At 37.6% G+C, this 10593-nt stretch overlaps 1 pseudogene; it reads right to left on the reverse strand.

Moving 5' to 3' along the window:
• Window positions 1–821: 821 nt before the first annotated feature.
• LOC107881562 (uncharacterized) lies at window positions 822–2426 on the reverse strand (annotated as a pseudogene).
• Between the last annotated feature and the right edge of the window lie 8167 nt (window positions 2427–10593).

Here is a 10593-nt window from a genome sequence, read left to right on the forward strand (position 1 = left end):
CAGATAATAAGAAATGGGAACAAATTGACTGGTATTGATTTTATATTTTCCATTTAACGTGTTTTCTATTGTTGTTATTACCAAAAATTTGAAATTATTTAGCTGAATGCTACTGATTAGAGTGGGGAAAATAAAACCAATGTTGTGTAATTCTGAGGGGGGAGAGATCTAAGGGCAATGAGTGAGATTAAGATAGGTTGTTTCTAAGAGCTACATACAAGAGCACAAGAAGGAGCTTCAACGAAACACTAAAATGGTTTGAAAAAAGAAAAAGAAAAAGAAAACCTTAAAGTAACAAACTAACAATAAAAACAAGAAGAAACAAAAGGAGCCTCTCACAGTAGAAAGTTGGTACAACCCAAATTGCTGCTCGCTTAGTCATCCCCAACAGGGTCATAGCAGTTGTCGTGTATGGCTTTGAAATGCTTTGAGTTTTGATGTTATACACAACAAAATCTTCACGTACCCAAGGTAAATAATCCAATTTGAGTTGAAGTATATGCAATTACGTTGACATCCTGTAAATTTTGAAGCCAAAACAAACACAGAAGAGTTATCACCCAAAAAAAGAGCAGCATCACCTAAGGTTTCTTTCTCAATCCACTTGTGCTTATCAAAATTCATTTAGAAAATTTCAAATTTATATGTGATAAACTTCATGTCTTCCTGCTTTACATACCTTTTCACAATGAACAACCCTTTCCCATTGGAATCCACAAGATATGTCTTGATAGACGACCTTCGTAAACAGATCCTTACCATATTTTTCAAGGTTTCTCCACTTTATTGTGGATTCACTAGTGATGTCAAAACTTAAAAGTCTATTTCCCATTGGAATCCACAAGATATGTCTTGATAGACGACCTTCGTAAACAGATCCTTACCATATTTTTCAAGTTTCTCCACTTTATTGTGGATTCACTAGTGATGTCAAAACTTAAAAGTCTATTAAGTTGATTAACACAATAAACTTTATCTCCAACGTGAACAACTTCTTCAAGTACTGTGAATTGGCTGTCATTAATATATGTCCAATCTGTGTCTTTACCAAGTCTAATAAATGCGAATTTAGAAGGGATTCCGTATATGACCGTAACAATGCAATCATCTGCATTTAAAATTGGGTCCACTGAAATTGTAGCCTTATACACATAATAATCCAAATCTTCAAATTTCTAACGCCTCAAGGGAGGAAGGCTAATGATTGAATTTTCTTTCTCTTTACATCCTTCAAGCCAAGGGAATGGTTTCACTAAGGTCACTGTGAAGTTCTCTTCCACAACTACTAGCCATCCTTTTGAAGACCCACAAAATCTTGTACTCGGCAATCTTAATTGTAAATCAAGAACCTTATCATTCATGACTTTGTACACGCTCCATGTATCTTCTTTATCACTAGAAATTAAGAGCATTGGACCTGGATGTGGACTCTGGCTTGCTACACCATTCCATGACTTACAAACAACACTAAATGCCAAATACTCTGATTGTAATTCTAATCTCACTCAAACTAGATCTAGTAGGTGGTTAGGCAAATTTTCCCAATCTAAAAAGACAAACAGGAAAAATTGAATTAGAGACATGATGATGAAGAACCGATATATGTCTATATTCTTGACAAATAAAAATAAATATAGAAACTAAAGAGTTTTTTGTGAAACACGAAAAAGACAAACAAACAAAACTGTACTGAATGAATCATCTGCAATATAGAACCAAAACGTAGATCCCTTGTTTTTTTCATGGACAAAAGAAAAGAGGTGAGGAGGTGTGTCTTTACTAAAAGATATTCAAGATCGGGATAAACAACTAACAAAGCAAAAAATAAAAAATAAAAAACAAAAAAACAGTTAAGTTGCACAACCATGGAAGAAAAACAAACCCTAAACACAGAAAGAGAATTAGAATTAGGAAACAAATCTAAAAGGATTTATCTAAGTCTGAAAGTAATACCGGAATGAACCCGAACTAAGAAAAACTTAGCCTGTAATTCAAGAACTAAACCCTAAACTTTTCTCCTCTATTCTCCTTGGTGCACCTAAGAAATTAAACCCTGTTATGAAGGATTTAAAAAAATTCTTATTTTCCATTCTTTAATTTGGCACGTAAGGTTTTTTCTGAGAAATTAAATTTCCACGGAACACAAAAGTAGAATTCATCACCTTTTTTTTTTATCGTCTATTTTATCTAGAAATATTTTCAATATCGAGATTCAAGATGCAATATATACGAGACTGAATTTAGAGTTCATGAAAATACCTTTGTGAAAAATCAGTAACTATTATTACTAGTTCCAAAGCATACATACAATAAAACCAACAATAACAACTTGGATTATTAATACTCCGAAAATTTAGATTAAAAGAAAGGTATAACTAATAGAAAAACGACAATAATTTCTGGGAAAAAAACATACCTGAATCCATAGCCTTCATATAAGATTCAAGTTTCCTCACACAACTATGTTGAGGTTTTCTTCTCTATTTATATACATGATTGTACAATTACAAATATTCAAAAATTGAGCTGTTACATATCAAGAGGGGCTGTGATCAAGGGATGGTTACAAAATAGATTAGGATATGGAGCAGCTAAGATCATGGAGATTCTACAACTGATGTAAAAGTAATTGTAAGATATTTATAGCTAATACGCCCTCTCAAGTTGAGCATTCTTGAACTCTCAACTTGTCTCGAATGAATTTGAAACGGGTAGAGCTCAAAGGCTTTGTCATTATATCAGCAAGCTGATCCTTGGTGGAGATGAACTTGACATGAAGGCATCCTGCAGAGACTTGATCATGAACAAAGTGATAATCGATCTCGACATGTTTAATGCGAGCATGGAAAATTGGATTGGCGGAAAGGTAAGTTGCTCCCAAGTTGTCACACCATAGGACAGGTGGTGTTGATAAAGTAAGTCCAAGTTCTTTCAGCAAAGAAACCAACCAAGTAATTTCACTAGAAGTATTGGCAATGGAGCGATATTCGGCCTCAGTGAAAGATCTAGCAACAGTCGGTTGCTTTTTGGCAGACCACGATACTAGATTACAGCCAAGATAAATTACATAGCTACTAGTTGATAGGCGATCATCTGGACATCCAGCCCAATCTGCATCACAAAAGGCTTGAATGGCATTAGAGGGAGATTTGGTTAGGAAAAGACCATGGGAAAGAGTGTGCTAGAGGTATCGAAGGATTCTTTTAACCGCTGTCCAATGCTCAGTGGTGGGGTTGTGCATGAATTGACACACCTTGTTGACAGAGAAGGCAAGTTCCGGGTGGGTTAAAGTTACATATTGAAGGGCACATGCAATGCTTCGGTATTGTTGTGGATTAGCAAGTGGTTCGCCACCAATTTTACTAAGCTTGGTGGATGAGGCCATAAGAGTATGAGTGGGCTTCATATTTGCCAAATCAGATCGTTGGAGAAGATCAAGGATGTATTTCCTTTGAGAGAGAAGAAGACCTCCAAATTGTGGGATTACCTCAATACCCAAAAAGTAATGCAACTTGCCTAGGTCCTTCAAAGCAAATTGCAAGCTTAGAGTGGAGATGACATTGTCAATGGCAGCACCATTATTTCCGGTGATTATGACATCATCAACGTATATGAGAACATAAATAATAACACTCTTGTCATTAAAAATGAATAATGAACTATCCACCTTTGAGCCAACAAATTGAAGTTGGAGAAGACATGAATTGAGGCATTGAAACCAAGCATGGGGAGCTTGTTTCAAGCCATATAAAGAGCGATGAAGCTTGCAAACATGATGAGGTTTGGTGTCATCAACGAAGCCTGGTGGTTGAATCATGTACACTTCTTCATTTAAATGGCCATGGAGAAAAGCATTACTTACATCTAACTGACGAGTTTCCCAACCATGGTGTGACAATTGTGGGTGTGTGAGTGGTGGTGGCTTTTACAACAGGACTGAATGTCTCAGTGTAATCAACGACCTCTTGTTGATGAAAACCCTTGGCAACCAACCTTGCTTTGTAGTGATCTATAGTACCATCCGCCTTGCATTTGACACAAGACCCACTTGCAACCAACAACATTCATGGAAGGATTATATGGAACAAGAGACCATGTGCCATTATGTTTCAATGCATTGAGCTCATCATTCATTGATGCTCGCCAGTGCTTGTGCTTATTGGCTTCAGAGAAACATGTGGGCTCATGTTGAGAGGTAGCTTCTGTCAAAAGTGCATGAGGAATAGTATACTTGGGATTTGGTGGAGGGTTTTGGGCGAAGATTGTATCTTGTGTCATTACGCCCATGACTGGGATTGCCTCTTTGATTACCTGCCAAATGCACAACTGATTCTAGACCACTAGAATTAGTAACGTTATGAGCAATATTATCATGTTGGGAAAGAATTGAATTGTCATTATTAGGAGGGGAATTAACAATAGAGTGAGAATTTAAATTTGAAATGGAATTTAAGTTTGAGGGAATATTTGGTGAGTAAATAGGTGCAGCACTTAAAGGAAGAGAATTATTATAATTTAATGGAGGGGAACCAACAGAAGAAGAAGGATTACCAAGTGTGGAGGCCCTTACATCACGTGCTGAACTGGGTAGCTCTATAGGCAATAAAAATGAATTAGACTTTGAATTAATTGGAACCTGCATCATGGGAGAGACCAGTGTTTTCAAAGGCATGCCTAAAGGCACGCGTTGAGCGCGCACCGGAGCGAGGCAGCGGTGATTCGCCTCGGCGCAGCTCGGTTCGCGAATGTCATGAAAGGCGTCGCCTTGAAGTCGGCGACCGCTAAGCGCAGATGCGCTGTGAAAGGCGCAAGCCTCGCGAGGAAGACAAAGTTCCTTTATTTGAAAAATCTGATTCCGGACGACGTCGTTTGCACGGGCTGTGTTGTTTCGTTTCCCTTTAGTTAAGCTGTGCGTTTTAGTTTTAAGTTTGAACATTAGACATGCACCGTTTTGTTCAAAAGAAACCAGCTTACCCATTTATTCCTTCCCTCTCCCAAAAGCCAAAGTTCCTAAACAGACCAATGAAACTGCCTCCCACCTTCCACCATCAGTTCAGTCCAACTCCATAATCTACTCTTTTATCTATTTGAACTAGGTAGAAAGGCACTAGACTTAGAGAGATAATATAACCAGAAGGATATATGGTAAAGAATTGAGCAATAGTAAGAGAAATTTTGAAAAAACAAGTTTGATGGTTAATTTATACTCTAGAGTGGCATTCAATACATTCAATAGCTGTTTTATATTTTTGTAATTATAATAACTCAATACTCGAAAGGCTTACGCCTCAACGCTTTGAGGCTTACGCCTCGCCTCATAAGACATAAAACGCCTCACCCTAGCGCCTTGCTTTTCAAAACATTGGGAGAGACAGAGAATGGAAAAGTATGCTCATGAAATCGTGCATGTCTCGAGATATAAATCCTCCCAGTTTGTTGATTCAAGCAACGATAACCATGATGATTTGGACTATATCCCAAGAAGACACATGGAAGAGAATGAAAATCAAATTTATTTTTATTATAAGGAGGAAGGTATGGAAAAACTAAGCAACCAAACACTTTTAGAAAGCGATAATCAGGAGACTTATTAAACAAAATTTGGAAAGGAGATTGGCCATGAAGGACTGAAGTATGCATTCGATTTATCAAATAAACTGATGTATCAAAAGCAAAATGCCAATACTTTTTGGGGACAGATCCATGAGCAAGAAGAGTGAGACCTGTTTCAGATGATATGACGAATTTTTCGTTCAGCAGATCAGTTTTGTTCATGGGGGTGTGGGCAAGCAATCCTATGATTAATGCCACATTTGTCAAAATGAGAAGAAAGCTTACGAAATTATCCTCCCCAATCTGATTGGAAACTACGAATTTTAGTATTGAATAGACGTTCTGCTTGGGCTTGAAATTTTAAAAATACATCACACACATCAGATTTTCGTACTAGAGGTAAAAACCATACATATTTGGAATAATCATCAAGAAATAAAACAAAGTAGCGATGGCCATCTATGGATGAAGTGGGAGAAGGGCCCCAAACATCACTAAAAATAAGCTCCAAAGGACTAGAGCTAACAGAGGAAGTGGGGGGAAGAGAAAACTTGGACAATTTTCCTAAACAACAGGCAGTGCAGGTTGCAAGTCCTTGGGAGGGAAGGAAGGAAGACTGTTGCCATTTATTATTTGACGAAGAACACGTGGATGTGGATGACCTAAGCGTGCATGCCAACAAGAGAGACTGGCGCACTCACTTAAGAAAACCATTGGTCCATCATTTTTATTTGGTATGTCAATGTTGGAAAGCTTATAGAGACCACCTTCATTCAGCCCGTGAAGTAGAGGTTTCCTCGTTATTTGGTCCTTCACAACAAAAAAAGAAGGGTGACATTCAAAATAACAATTGTTATCTTTTGAGAATTGATGAACGGAAAGAAGCTGTTTGGTGATATCTGGGACATGTAAAATGTTAGACAAGTGAAAAAAGCCTGTAGAACTTGAGAAAGAAGATGAGCCAACATGAGTAATACTTAACCCATTACCATTACCAACTTTCAATTGATCTGGACCAGTGTAGCTATTAGCAATAGAGAGATTGGCAATATCTGGAGTGACATGGTGAGTGGCGCCAGTATCTGGGAACCAATTACTAAAATCATTGTTTGAAGTAGGAAAGGATGCAATGTGAGCAGAAGCGTCATTGGGCCTGTCATATTTGTATCGACAATTAGCAGCCAAGTGATTTTTGCTATTGCAAATTTGACATCTTGCTTTTTGAGGAGAATGACTGACACTTGTGAAATTTTGTGAGGTTGGCAGCAAACCATGATTGTTTGGGTTAGAAAAACATCGTTGGTTGAACTGATGGTGGACCTGTTATTGTAAGTTGATGAGCCGCGTTGTTGAAGTTGGATAAACCTTGATTGTTCGAATTGAAGGGATTTCGGTTGTGCTGATTTGAGGAGCTTGAATTTGAGCCCCTGTACGCCATATTAGTGGAAGGAAGAATTGTGGAGTGACTGGCATGTTCTTGGAGACGAATTTCATGACTCACAAGAAGACTATGAAGTTCTGAATATGAGATAGGACTTAATCCGGTAGACATGGCAGTGACCATATCACTATAGTCACTCCCTAGATTGCGGAAGATTATAGCATTGAATTCATTAGTATCAAGTGGTTTTCCTGCAGTAGCAAGTTGCTCAGCTAGAAGCTTGGCCTTTTGAAGGTAAGTAGAAACAGGAAGGTCACCCTTGGGAAGGTTTCGGAGTTGAGTATGGAATTGAAGAAGATGAGTATTGGTAGGGGATCCAAAAGCTTGTTTGAGGCAGGTCCAGGCTTCAGAGGATGTAGAAGTACCGACTATGAGTGGAAGAACATCTTCAGATAATGAGGCAATGATCCAGTTGCAAAGCATTTGGTCACGCTTGCGCCAAGTGAGATACTCAGGATTGGGTTGAGAAGTACTATTGCCCACAGTTATTTTTTATGGTGATGCAACATCAAATCCATCTATGAGACCTTCTAGATCATGAGAAATCAGGAGAAGTTCAAATTGTATTGTCCAAAGAAGATAATTGGTGGGAGTGAGTTTTAGAGAAAGGAAGTGAGACGGGTTGGGTATTGGAATTGTTTGATTAGGAATAGAAATGGAGTTGGTTGTTGTGTTTGGAATTGTTTGATTAGGAGTAGGAATGGAGTTGGTTGTTGTGTTTGGAATGGGCACAGAGGTAGTATCAGAAGAAGCCATAACAGAATAAGGATGTGAGATGGGAAGACACTTGAGGATCAAAGGCAATCTGATACCATATAAGATTCAAGTTTCTTCCCACAACTATGTTGAGGTTTTCTTCTCTATTTGTATACATGATTGTGCAGTTACAAATATTCAAAAATTGAGCTGTTACACATCAAGAGGGGCTGTGATCAAGGGATGGTTACAAAATAGATTAGGATATGGAGCAGCTAAGATCATGGAGATTCTACAACTGATGTAAAAGTAATTGTAAGATATTTACAACTAATACTTCAAGACCATAAGAAAAAAGTTTGTATTTGTGATTAATTTTGGTGAGGAAACGTACAAGAATATTGAAGATTGAAGATTGAAAATTTTATCTCCTTATATATAGATAACTGATGCATGGTTTATTCCGTGAAAGAATAGGATTACTCTTTTTTTTGTCAAAACGCTGGAGAATGATATTAATAACGAAGGTGAAGGTTTACATCAAAGGTAAGAAAATTAAACAACCAATCAGTTCCTAAATGATCCCAAATATAATTACCCCCCTACTTAGAGACAAAACCCGCCTTGAGTGGGCAGCCGATTCTGAGGATCTAGGAGCAAACACAAAGGAAACCGAGAAAGAGAAACCACTAAGCGCACGATATCAAAGACAATCCCCTCAGTGCGAGTCCACGAAACCCGACCATTAAGCATAAAGATACCCCTTTGAGAATCCGACTCACAATAATGTCGTAAGATGAAAATTAGCACACTCACTGGCGCATGGCGAATAGCTAGAAGTTCCATCATAAGAGCAGAGGAACCATGAAGATCTCCTGTCCATCCGCACATAGCAATAAACCGAAGGAATCCGGATGACCCAGTAACACCCCACCCATCCGCCGGCGGACCATGCGGCATCACGATTTACTTTAAGAAGACCGGCGGAGGTTTACGGCTTAGGGAGCGGGACTGCAGCGGGTTGGAGAGCACGGGTGAAGGTCTGTTTAGCGATGACGGAATTCACTAACTGCTTGAGCAGAAGGAGAAACGACCTCAGTAGGGTCACCTGCAAACCATCAAAGACCGCTAAGTTCCTGGCTTTCCAGATTCGCCACAGCCCAGATTACCCTTTTCTCTATGGAATAAATGTTAGAAAATTAAAAGATAAATATTTAATTTTTTTTAATTGTGAATGGAAATTAATTATGAGACTAATTGGAGTAATTTTTGTATGTTCCGGGGTGGTGTACCATCCAGTTCACATGGAACATGTGGATTTATTCATCAATACAAGGAACATGATCCCTTAAAAAATGAATTAAAATTCTAAATTTTGATAATTTAATCAAGTAATTGCAATTTGTAATTTTATTGTTTCATATAAAAATAGTGATTATATTTTGCCTCTTGTATGTACGAAAATTGAGAAAGATAAATTAAAAAAAATTTAAAAATGAGAACAATAAAGAAAAGGAAGAAGAAACAAAGAAACGGGTCGGTGGCTTGGTGGATATTACATTGTTAACATGATCCATTTAATAAGCGGGTTATTTGGTATTTTAGCGGGGTTGGGAGGTTGATTTGAAATCCACCCATTTATCAAACAAGTCATGGCAAATTTACTCGAAAATGACCTAAAATTTTAATGGTTCAAATTGAACCGTTAATTTTCCATGTGGGATTCAAATCGTGTATAATGTATCGGGTTATATAAACAATAAAAAACCTATCAAATTCGGCTATATAAATCAACTTGTAAAAGTTGCATCCTTCGGTAACTTTTTATGTAATAAAATACTAGCCCCTTGGCACATGCATTTCTTTTTATTTTTTATTTTATTTTTAGAATTAAGAAAAGATAATATGGATAGTTATGTTCCATAATGCTCCTTTTGGATGAAGGAATTGCAAATTACATAGAATTTTAAAATGACGGAATTTAGATTTCCGTCATTTCAATTTCTGGCAATTGAAGATTTCAGTGTTTGGATTTATGTATGTCGAATTTTGTAAATGGCAGAAATTGAAAATTTCAATGTTTGGATAGCTCATGTAAATTATAAATGACAGAAATTAAATATTTCGAAAGAACAAAAAAATTGATAACCGACATAGAAGGTATTCCTCGAAGTATAAAATAACATATCGTTTGTTGAACTAAATAACTCAACTTAAACAAACAAAGCATATTAGCAAACCAAATCACTCCCCACATGCAATGAACATCAGCAACATACGTTTTTTTTTTCTCAATTGGGAGTGCCTATGGAATTAGAACTAGAAGCAATCAAGACCCTGATATTTCTCTGGTACCTATGGAATTAGAAATAGAAGCAATCAGCAATTGTTGAGACCCAAAAAAATACATGGTTGGGCCCGAATAAATTATCAGCCCAAAATGACGATTCATTAGGAAAAAGCGTAAAGCATAGTGCACCGAAACCTACCACATGCGAATTACAGTTCACGTGCCACGCTGAATAAATAAATTCGCTCGGGGTTGAGATAAAATATGGCCCATGAAAAAATAAGCATCGCACGACGATAAATTAAAACATGCCAAGCACGAAATCATTATCGCACATCCAACCACGCTACAAGCCTAAATGGGCCCAAGCCACTCAAAAAACAGGGGCTTACTTGAGTGGGTTGTGGTATGGACGGTAATAAATCAACATGAGACTCATTGATGGGCCGAGAAATAGAAAGTCTCGGGTTGCTTGGGAGCCTCGAGACTCAAGCTCATTTCTTAGGCCCAAACATGTGGGTAAGCACAAGAGAGAAAAGTAGCCCAAAAGCCCAAGCAAAATAACCCAACCAAAAAATAAGCCCAATCAAGAGGCCCAATGTTTCACAAAAAG

The sequence above is a fragment of the Prunus mume genome, linkage group LG7 (genome assembly GCF_029339155.1).
Source record: "Prunus mume cultivar Tortuosa linkage group LG7, ASM2933915v1, whole genome shotgun sequence".
Lineage (NCBI taxonomy): Eukaryota > Viridiplantae > Streptophyta > Magnoliopsida > Rosales > Rosaceae > Prunus > Prunus mume.